The sequence below is a fragment of the Falco peregrinus genome, chromosome 2, assembly GCF_023634155.1.
Source record: "Falco peregrinus isolate bFalPer1 chromosome 2, bFalPer1.pri, whole genome shotgun sequence".
Taxonomy (NCBI): Eukaryota; Metazoa; Chordata; class Aves; order Falconiformes; family Falconidae; genus Falco; species Falco peregrinus.
The window spans coordinates 113,491,909-113,508,378 of NC_073722.1; positions in this window are offsets into that span (position 1 = coordinate 113,491,909).

Here is a 16,470-nt window from a genome sequence, read left to right on the forward strand (position 1 = left end):
ACAATTTAAAGTTCTGCATGCAGAACAGATAAGTATCTGCTTGCATGGTACCCTCTAAGTTCCTGAAGTGTCTAGTTCGCATATGGCATAGCCTGTTTCATGAGTACGACTGGTACATGATGTCCTGATGCTGTCTTCAAAAGAACAGTTCCCACAGCAAGTCATCGTGCCAGTCTGTGTCAACTGGATCCTGCAGTGAGACCCAAAAGGGCAAAAAGCATATAGTGCTGCTTTTCCATATTAGATCTTATTTTTCAAAAGCAATGCTCAAAATTTAAGAAATAATGCCAGCAGGGCAGCTGTTCCTGCCTTGGGGGGGGTGGGTGGATAAAAAGAATAAAAATCAAAGAGATCATTTTCTTCCAGCAAGGCAGTAGGAGACAATGGCTGTATTCTCTGACAGCTACCTACTGGTGGGGAACATTTTATCTGTGAGAATGCTGCTTTCAGCAAGGTGTCAGGGAACAATGCTGTCATCACCCCCAGTCACACATGTCGTCCATATCTCTTTCTATCTTTTATTCTTACATAGTTACTTGCACCCTTTATCTGGCTGGAGCAGGAACCATTTATCTCCTGTGGTACACTACTTCCCAGGGTGAGTTTGCCTGTCTCTCTCCCTTTTCCCTTTCTCCCTTCCCCCCCTCTTCTACAGATTGAAAACCATACCTTAAATTCTGTAAAGTAAGCAAAGGCCTTGTTTTCTGCCATCAGAAAAGTCTAAAGGGCTTGCTGTGACAGATGCTGGACAGTCCTGGTACTGGAAACCTCTGTTCTGCTGCCAGTCAAAATTCTACTTGTGACGAGACTAAGACTGTATCTCTCCACCAACAACCTCTGCTGCCACCGCCAAAAGAGCAGTGAGAACTTTGCAGCATCCTCAGGGTCTCAGTACTAAAAGCAACAAAAGAGTAAAGAAGTGAGAATAGAAGCTAAAATGAAGCACGAAAGAGCAGGCAGTAGGATGAGGAATGTTGTGTGACATGTGGTGTTGTGTAAGCACCTGGAGTGGGTCTATCCCATTGACACTCCATTTACTGTTAAACTGGACTGTGAGAATAAATTTAGTGTCGCCCACAGATGCTCAACCACTTCTCATACAGCACCTTTTCTGCTTGGCAAGCAAGCGCTATTTTTAACTGAAAGCTGAAGGTAAAGCTGTTTTTGTTTTTTTCTGCACGGACTAACAGGTCAGTCTGTGTTGCCTCCCTTTGGTGAGAAAACTCCTCAGAGCATTTCTGAGTCATTGTTTTTCTGCCATTGCTGGGGCAGAGCAGAAGCAGAGTGGCTGACTTCAAAGAGAAGTCAGTTCAGGGCTCCTACCTCTGCAACATTAATTACTTGAATTTTGCAGATACAGACATTTTACCTTAGCAAACAGTGGCCTGACAAGGACTGGAGAAGTTCAGACAAGAGCTAGCGTGTATCCAATTTCCACAGAATCTGCCATCTTCCTGCAAACAGATGACCTTCAAACACAGCCAGGTGGCAAGCACATGGGAACACCTGAAAGCTTCAGAAAAACATAGCAGGCTTTTTATCCCAGCAGGCATCTGCTCATCCTCTTACTGACTCTCCATTTCCCAGTGGCCTTCCTTTGGAGAAGACTCCCATAGAAAGGCTTACTGCATGAAAGTTTATTGTTTAAGTCCAGAGAAAGTCTGTGATAAATTCCATCCTTTCTGGCCATCTCTGAACGTCTCCATGGGTATGCACTTCACGCTGACAAGTAAGAGGTTACTGCTGTGCAATGGCAGTTTGTTCACAGGCCAGCCAATTCTGTAGAAGTCTGCATTGATTGAATTGCAATGGAAGAACATTATTGTTTATACTCCTCTGACAAAGTAAACACGTGCTCTTCAAATGATGCCAGTGCTTCCTCAGCTTATCCTAGTTCTGACTGCAATTTATATGCCAAAAACATAGCTACTCCTCTCCCTGGCATTCCCACTGGGAGTGCTCTGGGAAGGTACAGAATCTATTTGCCCTGCAAGTAGGAGGTCATGTGGCAGTATATCTTCAATCTTGTCCATCTGTTCTTTGCCAAGCCCTACCCTAACAGCCCCTTGTCTTCTGCAGATTATGATAGGATTGGCCTTTTTCCACTCTGTACTGGGAAAATGGCTAAAAAAAGAAAACAATCAACCAGCTTCTGGTCATTGCCAGATGCTGCGCTTTGTAAAGAAAGCTTGGGTCAGATCCTGCTGGCCAAGTCAGCAGGAGATTTGCCAACAATGCACGGGATGCCGTGTCAGGCTTTTCCTGTGAGAAGCAGTCTTGGCATTTATTATAGAAAGCACTCTTCATACTAACAACAACCCACCACTAAGATTTGTTTCCAGAGGAGTCCGAAAAGCACCATACAGACCAGATGTAGAGGTGCAATGGATTAAGGGTGGGAAACATTTCTTCCTTACTCATTTTAAAGACAGCAGTTTTCTAACTTTTTCATGCCAGGCTCAGGCATAACCACCTAACGCAGTAACCCAGGTCACTTCAACCACCCTGACAGAGACATTCTCCCTGCACTAGTCATCTTCAGCCCTTCTCTACCTCAGTTCTCCTATATGCAGAATACAGCTAATAACATCCCCTCAAGTAAAGCATTTTCCATTGACTGTCTTGCTGAATATGGTGATCAGCTGTTTTGGTCACAGACTACTTTTTACCCTGCAAATTGCCAGGTGGCATCTGGCATAATTGGGAGCTCTCAGCACCCCTGTAATGGCAGAAGTAGTGGTAACACTGGTACCATTCATAAGGCAGCATGCCACCCTAACCACTGGCTCAAGCCACCAGCTCTGGGCACGTTAATGGGTTTAGGCCTGAAATCTTACAGAGTATGACGACCGCCACGATACATGTCCAGCTGTTAGGACATGACATTTTGCCAGCCTAAATTGCTTCTTTCCCCTTCCTCTGACAGATTCCAGGCTACCACAATTTAAGCAGCTTGCAAGACCAGAGCTCAAGCCTTCCATAGGGAGACTGTTCCCTTTGCCAGCAAGTGGTGCCTGGCATCTTCCATGGCTCACTCCTGCTTGCTGTAGTTTGTATTCCAAAATTAATCCTCTAACCAATGAAGAGATGAAGTTAGAAAACAAGATTCAAAGTTCTAGGTTGCTGCCAACAAGACAGCTCGGATTAATCAGCATACGTGTTTAAAACATACTATAATGACTGGCAGTGCCAAAGTGGAGCTGAAAAATAAGTTTGTAAAAGCGCTGGACTAAGCAGGCAGTTTCATGGCATCAGGCAAAGCACAGGGAACAGCCACATCGCTGAAATGCAAACATGTCCATTTGAACTCCAACTCAAAAAGATGCATACACCTGTGTCCAAATTTGCATCTGATTGGCTTTGTTCTTAAAAGACCAATACTCTTGAGCATGATACGAGAAACGTAGATGTGTGGTGCTAAATCAAGTGCAAACCACATCAATGAACATGCAAAAGACCAGAGGCTTTGCACTCACTGTGTGAAACATTACTATTACCAGAAGTGCATGGGTGACAAGCTTGCTAGTGCCCTCAATATGATTTGCCAGCATGTCCCATGCCAGTCAACACAGCACACTGCAGTCGTAATTCCAGAGCCCTTAAAATCAATTGTGCACTACAGCTGCATATGATAACTGCTTTGCTGTCAGATTTCCTTACTTCAGATTTGTTCCCCTTTGGATATCATTTTTATGAACTGTTTAAGCTCCCCAAGTCTCTTTTCATTCATGTTAGCAGACCAGCCAGAGCAGGGACTAGCAAATAGGCTCTGGTCTTTTCTCTGCCACTGACTTTTCAGCAATCATTGGGCAAGCTATTGAACCTCTGAGACTACAGAGGCTTAAAGGCCCTTTACACTTTTCTGCTAAAGCTGGGTTGACAGGAAGAAGACGTGACTTCAATATGCTGTAAGGCATCTTTAAAAAGCCAGGATCATATAGAGAAAGAAGTAGAATCCTAATCCACAGTAGCTCAGGTATATTATTGGGAACTGATCTTCCTAGACAGCACCGTTGATGACTTTTACATTTGGAACTACAATTAAGCATTGCAGAAAACAAGATGATATATCAGAGGACTTTCCACATTCCACCCTTTGGAAGTTACTCCTCTGCAGGGAAGCCTGGGATCATGTCTATCATCTCCCACTAGCCAGCGTCTGAAAATAGATACCTGTTTACTGCCATCAGTCAGAAGAGATATCCCTCCAAAGCTGCTGGAGCTGTACCTGTATGAAACTGGTGTAAGAAGAGTAGTGGAGAGCAGTCCACTGACCATGCAGTTCTGCCCAGCTGAGGAAGGGTATAGGCTCCCTTTCTTCTCACCGTGATCTGGCAGCTTGGTAAGTTTCATCTGACCTTTCCATTCTTCCTTAAGTGTCACCTCCCTTCCTCCTCCCCAGAGACATTGAGAAAGTAAAATGCCATTTTTCCTTACTTGTTGCAATAGCTTGCCTTTGCTCTTCCCTTCTTTCACCTATAGTTTTTCCCTCAATGCTCTCCATGCTTTTTTCTCTATTACCTTATCAAATCTTTCTCTTGCCTCACTAGTCGTTGCTTTTTCCGCTACCGTCTTGTCATTTGGGACAAGACGAGGACTGCCTTTCATGCAACTTCTTCCAGTAGTGTTTTAACATCAAGTTCCCAGGCAGAGGATCTAGGGAACAAGAAGGTTGGAGAGCCTGGAATGTAGGAAAAGAAACCTAAATTGCATCACATGAGCATGGCGGAATGAACAGCACAGTATGGCAGATTTGGTCAACATTCACTACATCTTACAGACGCTGACAGGAGCGCATACATGTGTCTGTGTGACTGGTACCCTTTGCCCATATAACATGCACAGGTATGCCCACATGCATTTGTGAGCTGAAGCACAATCTGGGGAACCCTGACTTGAAAATAAGCTCTTTCTAGACTCATCTTAAGTCATACCCATTTCAGGCCTTCAGAAAACACAACCTACTACAATGGAGTAATCTAAAAGCAAATCAATCCATGCAACAAAGATTTAGAGAGGTGCCTTAGGTGTAGAAAGACTTTGGATAGTTTAAGTAACAGAATCCAATTCTAAAATGGAATGAGTTAAGTGCACATGAACAATCACTGCTCAGATGAAGTTTCATAGCCTGATGGCATGCGAAATTACAAGATTTTAGCAACTAAAGGAGCATTAAAATTCCAAATATTGAAAAGCAGTTATGTTCTCAGTGACTTAAATTGGTCATTAATTCTAATCTGCAAAGCTCATCTGAAAACAGTTTGAGATAATCACTTTGTGTGGGCTAATACCAAGAGTCCTCAGTTGTTTAATGTAACTGATGGCAACTCTTGTGTCACCCTTGCTTGGCACTGAGAATTATCACAACACTGAAATGATGATGGTAGAAAGTAACAGAGTACACGCACAAGGTGAGTGCCTGCAGACAGATGTGCAATCACATATATCCACAGGCAGCAAAAGGAGCAGCCATTCCCCAATTTGTGCAAGGTCTTTCAGCTCCTTTGGCCCTGTTCACTCACCGCAAGAAGGACTAACATTCAGGGTGCCAAGCCCTGTGAAGGGTAACATTTAAGAGACAGCAGTTGCTGCCATGGCTGCAAAGTTTGTTTTCCCAATACTGATCTCAGGTAACACTGAGTCCCGGCCATCCTCTCCTCAGCAAATCACTATCCGACCGTGTCTGTGACAGCATTCCATGGACAGTTCCAATTCTTTCCAGATCAGAGTTCTAGCTTTTCATGGCAGAAGGCAACCTGATACTCTGGCCTAGCTCCAGCTTACACAGGACTGCCAGCCAAGGGGAAGGCCTCAGCAAGGGGACATTTTTTTGTCAGCACCTGTCTCAAAGCACTCTGTTACAGAAGAAGTGGAAAAAAAAAAAAAATATCTACGGTCACTTCACCAAATCCAGTTCCTTATTCACATCTCCTTGGCACCTGCTTCATCACGCACAGCATCTTAGTGTGACTTATTAGCCATAAATTTCCACAGCACTCAGCTTACCCAGTCTGTGGGCCAGAGGTGACACCACTGGAAATTCTGAGACTAGGGCAGAGGTGGGCAACAGGGAGAAGGAACTCCGAGTCTTACAGGGCTCTGGTGCACTGTGAGAGTGATCCAGGCCAAGGGTCTCACAAGTAAATCCCTGGGAGGAAGGGAGAATGAAAACTCGCTACTGTAGTAACTGACCTTTGGATTTTGCATTAGAAAGGAGCAGGGTCACTCAACACTATGTGAAGGTGACAACTCCATGGTTAGCATCCCGACATCCCATCAGATTGGGACACCACTACATGCATCCATGGCAGGTTAGCTCGCACTGTGAAGTTGCCAAAAGACACGCAAGACACTGGTAAAATGGCCAGTGCTTTGCTCCCAAATCAGCTAATTGCAGTCTGCTTTTGTCTTTATGCTAAGAAAAACCTTTGCCAAGCATCTGAGAGCTTCAGGAATGTCAAGAGACCAGTAGCATGCTGTTCTTGCTCATGCCTTGGGTGTAATCTACTGTTAAGTATCCCACTATCTCACTCTGCATTCCCCAAACACTGCATAAACTACACCAGCTTCCATTATGGAATTCTTCAGGGCTCTTTGATCATTTATCAGGCCAGGGCTTGATAGTTGCTTTCCTGCCTGATAATGCTGGTTGATGAGCTCCTCAAGCACCCTTCACAAATCCTCCAACACATTCCTGTGTACTACATGAAATTCTCACTGTTTGGATAGCGGCCTGACAAGTACGTCAGTTTGTCTCTTTTACAGACTGGGGTTCCCTTTTTCCTGAACGCTTTGCTTTTCTGGCTTGTTATCCTTCCCAGCTTGCTACAACCCATCCCTCTCTTCCTCGTTCTACAGCAAACGAATTTCATTATGTCTCCTTTTGAAGGGAGATTGTGAGTGTTAGAACATGCTCACAGCCTATGGCAAACCTATACAAATTTGATACAGTCCCAAAGAGAGAGCGATCAGTTCTCATCCTCCAACAGGAGAATTTTATCCCTCGGCTGCTGTGGCATCTCAGCCTGCGTGATGTAGGTGACACAGTTAATGTCCATTAAATCACCGACTGTATCAGCAATTGGCAACAGTCAGACATTTACCAAGGGCATCCACGTAATGTTTGCAATACGCTTTCTGAAAGGCTGGGCAAAGACAGAATGCAGACCTTGCACATTCACATTAAACATAATGGAAGGAATTACCTGAAGCTTCTAATCAAGGTCAACACGCATATGCTATGCTGGTAATTTAAAAGATAAAGTCCACTCTAAACTATAATACTAGTCTAAATGTGGAGTTATACTATTGATTCCTGCAGTTAGTTGAGATTTACAGTTGAGTCTCTAAAATCAGCATGCAGGTTTCGGTCTTGATTTTGAAGATCACGCATATTAAGTGCCGTATTTACTAGGACATTTTCTTAGCCAACTTCTGCCTACAGCAATGGCAGTTAGGTGCTTTTGGTTTGAGGTTTTTGTTGTTTGTTTGGGTTGTTTTGGGTTTTATTTTTAACTATCAGACCATAAGTTAAACCAGAGCCCAAACACTGTCATGAGAAAGGACAGGGAAGCTGAGTGGGTGAGAATATTGGGAGGGGCAGGGCATGCTCTTAAGTGCTAAGAAGGAACATTAACAGGGAAACTAAAAATAAATGGAGGCTACAGGTGAATCCCAATTTAATTGCTTTGACTTCAACAGTCACATTTTGTTTCCACCAAGCCATCACCTCCAACTCTGGCTTCATATCTGATTCTTCATAAATAGCTAAACATGCTCTAATTTACTAGCTCTGTTCTGCCTTTATTGTTGTTTGGGGACTTCTGAGCTAAAAAGGAAGCTATCTCAGCTGCTTATAAATTTGCCATCACAGAACCTGTGAGGACCATGCAGGGAGACCACGTTCCAGGTATAGCAAGTCACTATCATAACAAGGATACAAGAGCATCATTTGGACATATAAACTTTAGCACTGAAAACATAAAACCTTACGGGCAGATATCAGACTTAAAGGCCACTTCAGTACATTCCCAGAAGCCATCTGTTCAAATAATAAAAGGGGGGCAAGTGATGAGGTGGTAGCATCTCAAGGTGATTACCCTCTCTTACATTCTTAAACTGCATTACCAGTGGAGTAAAACAATACTCAAGACTTCTGATGATACACCTACCTACCTAATGCAAACCCACAATAAGAACCACAAGTTTCCTGTTACTTAAGGCAGTACAGATGCACAGATGCACTACCATTCCTTGTTTCACCTCTCATGTGCAACAATTATGTCCAGACCTTTCACAAAGCTCTGCTTCTCCAACACTGAACTCCATTCCTCCGCTTAAACACATTGTTTAAATACAGACAAAATAAAGGACTAACTCTCATTGATGACAGCGGTATTTGGATGAATCATAAGACCTCGAATTCAGCCTAGTTCAAGCGTACATGAAGAAGGGGGAGCTAATCTCTAGCAATCACCAGCTGTCCTATACCATCTGAAGTTACTAAAAGTATCTACACTCAATGCAGAGTTACTCCCCCACGCATCTCTAGTATAACAGGTATAGCACACTGATGATATGAGGACACAGGTCACAGGAAGCTTCCACATGAGTGCTTTAGTTACAGCACCATAAATACTGGACACTTCACGGATAATGATCTGGAACATGGAGAGGCAATCTGCATCCAAATGGCCTTTATCCAGCTACCGGGAACCCTGCCTGGTAAACGGACAGACCAAACTAAGTGCACCTTTTTTTTTTCGGGGGGGGAGGGGGGGGGGGGGTGCAGCAGGAGGATGCATTTGTATAGAAAGAAAGAGAACATGCCATGGCGACCGCACACCCATCGCTGTGCCTTGAGTTACCTGGCTGGGCACATACAGAGTTTGGTCCTCCACAACGGCTAGCATTCAAAAGCTGAGGCTTGTGTGACACTGGATGCTGATTTATTCAGGAGTGCACAGAATTCAACATTGAAAAATGGAAGCAACTAGAAACCGTCTCCCCCTTTCTCAGGCAACTGAGTAACAATTTCCATGCTTTTACCAACTATTTGAACAGCTTGTCTGAGCACTTCACACTGGTGAGTAATCACATTTTACTTAAGTGTAATGGTTCCCCCCACAGGTCATCAAGGTGGTTTAAACTCACAGCCTTCAGCACGGTCACCAGCCTTGCACCGGAGTGAAAAAAAACCACAACAACAAAGCACCAAACAATTCTAGAAAACGGGATTGTTATCCTCCTGTATGGGCCAATAAATGAGTAACAAAGGAAGGTGTCACTATCTAGGTTTACAAGAACGTTCACAAAAAGAGGCAAGAAAAGCACTCCCTTCCAATCTGTGTTTTGCTTCAACAAAAATCTCTGATCCCAACATTTGCTAAGCATTTGGCACTACCCAAGTGCTAGCGCAAGCACCTGAAAGGCACTGGTCTAGAAGCACCGGACAGGCTAGCTGAACCCTGGTTCACTGCCATCACGGCAATGAACACTGAGATGTGGAGAGTGTCAGTGTGCTTGCCAATGACCTTGCTTCATCTCATTTTATATAGAACTAAACTAACCCCCGATTCCTTAGATGCATATACCTCTTCCTTTGAGTAGATCACCAAGTCCTTTAAGAAAGCCAAAATTTTTAACCTCATTTTACAGACCAGACATATATGGAGACATTTACTGAAGTGATCTGCCTACAGCACCACCAGTGGTTAAACTGCTGGACAAGAACACAGTTTGTACAGTTCTCATTTAGTTGCCTAGCATCAGCCCTGAGCTTTGCCTCTGTGCTGCAGTTGTGAAAGAAGGAAGTCAGGGGAATGCACCTGTCTGTCTCTCACTGCCCTAATATATGTCCCTCAGCAAAGAGATATTTAAGACTACCCTGATGGAATTAAACTAACAAGACTTCCTCATCCTCCACCCTAAAATCAGAGAAAATATGGGGACTTTTCACATGCCTCTAGTTTTAAGCTTTCCCATGAATGTCAACATCAAATCTTTCCAGAAATCCTGCTTCCGCATCCCCCACGACATATTTAGAAAGGTGGGGTTTTCCTCCATAATCTCCAGGACTGTGGAACTGGCAGTTCCTTTATGTATATCCTGTATGGCTTGGTACAGCTTGGGAGGTTTGCTCCAAATCAGCGTTGCAAGTAATACCCAAAAGCAGGGGTCCTCAAACTACGGCCTGCGGGCTGGATACAGCCCCCCCAGGGTCCTCAATCCAGCCCCCGGTATTTACAGAACCCCCCCTGCCCCACCGACACACACACACCCCACCACCCCCCAACCGGGGGTTGGGGGGGGGGGGGAACCAAGCAGCTGCAGATGACTGCCTGCCACTTAATCCACACACCAGCCCCCTGTTTAAAAAGTTTGAGGACCCCTGCCCAAGAGTTGAGATGCAGAGCAGAACAGCAGGCATTTGACAGCCGTTACCCTGAAAACAGTGGAATACAGAATACCTTTTGTCCAGCCCTGCTACTCTATTCCTAATGAGCTCCCTACAGCATATACCAGCACCAGGCTACCCACACCAGCAGCAGGCAGTCTGCATGGTTGTAGAAGCTGTATGCCTTCTGCATGGTAGCTCACAAGTGAGCTCACTCTTTTGTTACAAGCAAATGGGAAACTACCTGAATGTGATTAGTGCTCAGTATCAGTAGCCAGGGCCTGAATCCTACCTTTCCTCAAAGCATACACAGAGTAAACAAGGCTCTCCTTTGAAGTACCTGGAGCTGTCTTCACACATGCAAAGATTCAGAAAGCTTGCAGGCAGATAAAGTGTCTGGCTCACACCACTGAGAAACATGCAACTTTGTTCTGAAGGTTTTTAGCAGTTAACAGAAATAGCGCTTAGGAAAGGTCAGCAACTCATCCTTCTGGACCCAATAACAATAACAGGGCCAGCAAGGTTGTTCTGTGATGACACCCACAGTGAATTATGACCTGCAGAGGCTGTGTGACAGCAAGAGCAAATAAAATGTGGTAATGTGAGTCGCAGCTTGGACATTGCACTCTTTACAGCAAAGGGATATTATTTTCACCAAATCCAAACATACAAACAGCCAAGAAGGGGGTGAGGAGAGGGATGAGAACTGGCATGATGATGATGATGACGACGACGCTGTGTATGCGTTTGACAACAATCAGTGAGAAACAATGAGATCAGAAGGCCAGTGATTGGAAAGGTTCACTTTGAATGGATGTGCCTAAAAAAAGAGATTCTGGTGAGTAATTAACCCAGTCTCTTAACCCCCACTTCTGAGCTGCATAGCACCTCACTGGAGTGTTGAAATGAATGGCTGAAGGCCCCAAGATGAAGACAATGCAGAAAAAATTGGTAGCTTTGATTCTTTTTCCAACTCTGCTGTGGGTTTGGTGCGTGACCTCGGTCAAGTCATTCAAACTCCTACCAAACATGTTGTTCCTGCACATCTACTGCTTCCTCTTTTCCCTGCTAGAGGTTACTGTCCCTTCAGATCTGCACCCATGGTCCATTCCTAGCAATTTAGGTCACCTTTAGCGCTTTCAGTAGAACCCTACCAAAACCAAGTTAACTCTGAAACATTTTCCCAGGACTCTGCATCTGCTCCATCCATGTGTGCTGAAAGGAATCAGTATGTAATGTTCCCCGTGTCCGTAGAAAAAAACAAAATCTATTAACATCAAGCATGAATGCCTTCCCAAGTTGCAGGGGACTGCCTCGAGCAGATGACTGGACGAGAGAGGCTTTCAGGACACTTAAACCCAGAGAACCCATGAGAAACCTGAATGCAGAAGAGGCAGCTTCAATAACAGAATAAGATAAAGCCAAAGGCCTGTGAATGACAGTCCCACAGCACCTACAAAGGCATTTAAAATGGCTAGACTTGGGGTAAATCTAGGTACCCTGGATGGCTCTCTGGAGGAACCTCTCACTCCATCAACAAGACAGAGACACCTAGGCAGTCGCAGACTTTTAAACAATGCACCCAAGGCTAAAATAGGAATACTGCCACTTAGAGCCACATCGAGAAGATCATGCAAAGCCTGGGAAGGTAGATACTGACTACATCCACACCCACTGTGCATATACATGCCGAAAAGCTCCTCAACCTAATCAAAATATCATTGCATATTAAATATTTTTTGAGATTCATATCGTACTCCCTGTCTTATTTTACTGGAATCTAGGGGGATCAGATGGAACATTATGCAGCTCAACTTTCAAATGTATGGCCTGACCCACACTCAGATTTTGGAAGCAACTCCTGCTTTCCCCACAGATCAAACTGACCTCTCTCTCGTCTCTCCTCAGCACTCCCAACCCACACATTCAAAGCCGTCCTTAAATTTTAATCTCCCAGACCACTACAGAGGCTGTATAGCATTTAGCGTATGCCACATCCGAGGCATCACATTTTCCAAGTACTGCGAATCACTGACCAAAATCCCCTGTCGACTGTTTCATTGCTTTGAAAAATTGGCCTTTTTTACAGACTGATTCAAATCTATGAAACGAGCCTTCCCAATGCTCTCAATCACACTCCAGAAACTAGGACCACCACTCATCTCTTCTCCTGCCCTTCCAGGAAAAAGTTTCATTCTTTTGAATGTGTCTCCCCTAATCAAGAGCTGTAGAAAAAGAAAAAACATACCAAAATAAATAACTCCAAATCTTCCCATGAAGAAGTCCAGAGCCAAAACATGCTATGAAAGCAGAACTTCCACAGCACACTCTTCTCCCCCAGGGAAAGCGAGGAATTAAAACAGAAAGCGTGACAGATGTTAGCCACCTCACTTGGTGCATCACTGGAAGGCACCCAATATGATGAGGTGTACAGCATAAGCATCTCTGGAGAACAGAAACAGAATACAAATGCCCAAGAGCAGAGAAGTAAAATCTGCTATATGAGCCACAACCAACCATGAAAATGCAAAAAGTGCAATCACACTGCCTAGTGTAAAAGAAGAGAGAAGAGGGAGGTGAAAGAGAAGGAGGAAAGCAGAGCCATTTCTCAGGAGAGCAACCACAATTAATGGTTTGTTTTCCAGCTTTTGGTGGGTGAGATCTTAACTCCAGGATATCAGGCTCTTTACAGCACTAACAGGAGCATGGGGCATCTCTCACATAGTGAATAGCTGAATGAGAAGGAAGACAAACTCTAAGAACTAGATATTTAAGATGCCAGAGTACAGAAAGTCAGGCTGTGATATTCTCTTATGGAAAACATTCCTCCTGAGAAAACTCACCACTCAGGTTTCTTTAAGGAGCTTGTAACAGAAGAAGCATCCCACGGACTATGATGTCACATCTCTTTCAAGTGTCATGGATGCAGGATTGCTCCTGGTCTAATAAGGATCCGCGTCGGTGCTGGGTATCACTGACCAAGAGAGACTGAGAAAGTGTTGTGACCCCAGTAAAAATAAGAAAAAACAGAAGCTTGTAGAAATTTTCAACAGGACACTGGGTAGCATCCTGCATTCCAGACAGCAGAGGCAAAAGGAGTCATCTAGTCACCTCCCTCGAGCAGCTCTGCAGCAGCCAACAAACTGTTCAAAACAAAACCCACATCTTGAGAAAGTGAGAATTAAAGTTCAAAGGCAGCCATCTTCCATGCCCCCCTCCTCACCTTCCTCTACTCCTTATCTCACACAGAAAACTACAACCTAAGAGTCAGGAATCTGTAATTTATGCCATGAAGAATGAAAATTATGTCTTTCCAACAGTACCTATTGACACAAATGGGAATGTAATCAGAGTAATAATGAAAACACAAGCCAAATCAAGCCGAGCCAACATGAAAAATGCAAGTCAAACTCTAGAGCAAGCAGTGATTAATCTGGTATCGTGCTCCTCTCTGGCAACAGCCCCTGTACAGTCTGCAGGGCCTTTGAGAGCTTTGTGTCAACAGAGGCACTGTCATTTGGACAAAATACAGAAATGAAGAGCTTGCGCTGGCACTTTCTGGACACTGTCACTACTCCTATTTTTGCCCATCTACCATTTGGGAACAGCTCTCTCCTGACATCCTAAAATTCCCGGCACTGCCTTCCATGTACACAGTACCCCTCAGACCTGGTCCTAAATTACTGTCTGGGGGCTGTTAAAGCTTGTTAAACATCTGCTGCGTTCTGTCTCAGTGAGCAGCATCTCAGTGAGCAGCAGGGATATTCCTCCCTTATTAAACCTTTCAGAGCTTTTGGGGAGAATATATACTCCGTAAATATTCCTGTTCCACATTATTTACTGCATTCTTACTAATTTATTACCACACAAGAGACATTCTGAAGGCTTTTAGAAGTAGCCTCTGTGCTGCTTAAACGTATCAGGCACAACTATAACAGCAATGCCTACATTTTAAAAGCAGATGGTACGATTTGATCATCTCATTGGCACTCCCAACCGTGCTCTGCAGCCCCACCAGCTGTCAGAAGGGTGCAGGTAAGTGATTCACAGCAGGCCCATGAAATGGTATCATTGTATACCGTTCTCATTCCAAATTCAAAAAGGGAACAGTGGCTGACTGTTTGCACATTCACTCACGATCCAAACATCTGAGAATGCCTGTTCTGGGCTGACCTCCTACATAACACAAGCTATGGAATCTATCCAGTCAGTGAGGAAATTCAATAAACAATCAGCACTCCATCACACTTGAGGCTGTACAGAGAAAGCCAAATCCATCCCAGTCCTCAAGAGCATTCTGATTGTGTAAGGTGAGAGCTGACAAGTGGCGAGTGTCATGAGCAGGGAACAAGATGGAAAGTGGGTTTTAAATTTCAGAATCTGCAAACTGGAAATAAAAGATGATACTAGAGTCAGTGTTAGCAGGGCAATGAAAGAGCCACAGGTGAGATGACTTCTAAAAGGTCTGAACTTCACCAGAACAGCTGTAAGAAGTAAATGGCTGAGATACATGGGTCAACACAACCAAAATACCTTATCAGCAGAAACCTGTGGAAGTCATAGGCTGTGCTACAGCACTTAACACAAAGGTCTGACTGGGCTACATACAATTTCAGGCTGCCAAGAACCAGGACATGTGACTGCAGGAAAAACAGGAGCAGTGTGCCGTCTGGTCCCCTTCCCCATTTTGTTAACAAAATTCTGCAAGCCACATTAATAACTTGCTCATGAAGACTTGCCTACAGCTACTCAGCAGTCCTCAGGCAGGTGGTGTCACCTTCCTCCACTTCAGTGTTTGGTGTAACTTTACAAGCCCAAACTTCCAGTCATGGCAGTCACTACTCGATCAAAACAGGGCCCCTGCTGGGTCAGGTGCCCCAGAGGCAGACAAAAGCAGGAAGGCAGGGGAGTTTTATTCCCCTGAAAGTATGAGGGGCTTTGCTTACCCAAGGCCCCAAAAAAAGGCAACAAAAAAGGCCCAGGGTACAAAGGCTGCCATTGCCCCCTTACACTTTTTAAGTCCTTACACTTAAGGTCTCTCCTGCTGTTCTCAGCCCTGACTCAGCTTGGGCACCACTGTGGATGCCAAAGAGGGGGTAACAAAACCTGCAGCTGATGGGAGGGAAAGCTACTCTGTCCTTGCCAGCTAGAGAGCAATAAGGTCTCCCCTGAGCCTCCTCTTCTTCAGGCTGAACACCCCCAGTTCCCTCAGCTGCTCCTCATCAGACTTGTTCTTTAGAGGTACTGCACACAGCTTAGATACTATAAAGAAACTGCAGTACATAAAACCCCATGTGCAAAGCTTCTTGCTGTTAACACAGCCCTCAACTCGCATGCAGATATGACACGTGACATTGGAAAACTCTGGGCATATAAAAAAGGAAGGAAACAGTAAGAACCACCTATAAAAAATTCAGTCTTCTATTGTCATTCAATGGAAATGAATGAGATTACATTCCAGCACAGAACGCAACCTACCATAGAAATCATTAAGCTATTAACTATTCTAATGTAACTATGATCAGGAAAAGCCTCCACATGCTACTCCATAATATTTAGGTATGCTTTACTAAATTTAAGGTCAATGTTAAAGAAAATGTATTTTTAACTAAAAAATTTAAAGCACCAAAGCAGCTAAGTGGCACAACCAGGCCTCATCCCAAGCATAGCCCTAATCCAAGGCTGGTTTAAAACCCAGTCCAGTTAATCAGTGGGAGAACAGAGAAACAATAGATGATCAATTTGTGTACATAGGTGCTCTCAGAAATGCAGGTGTTTTTAGAGAAATTGTTACACATGAATAGGAATTGCTTGTTCAAAGACTAAGCATGCTTGAAGGAGTGCGTGAGTTAAAGCTGGCAGAAAGAAGATCATGACCTCAGCAGGAGCCTGGAACTGAATAGATGAATCACCTGGGACAGAGTCAGGTGATGGATTCACAGAACTGACAGGACCAAAGGAAATTCCTAAAGACTTCAGACGTTGACTAATGGTTTGATAAGCGTATATAAGCTGTGCTGTATCCCTTGGTTCTCTGCCACTCACTAGGGTGGTGGCCCAGCTCCGAGTCGTGA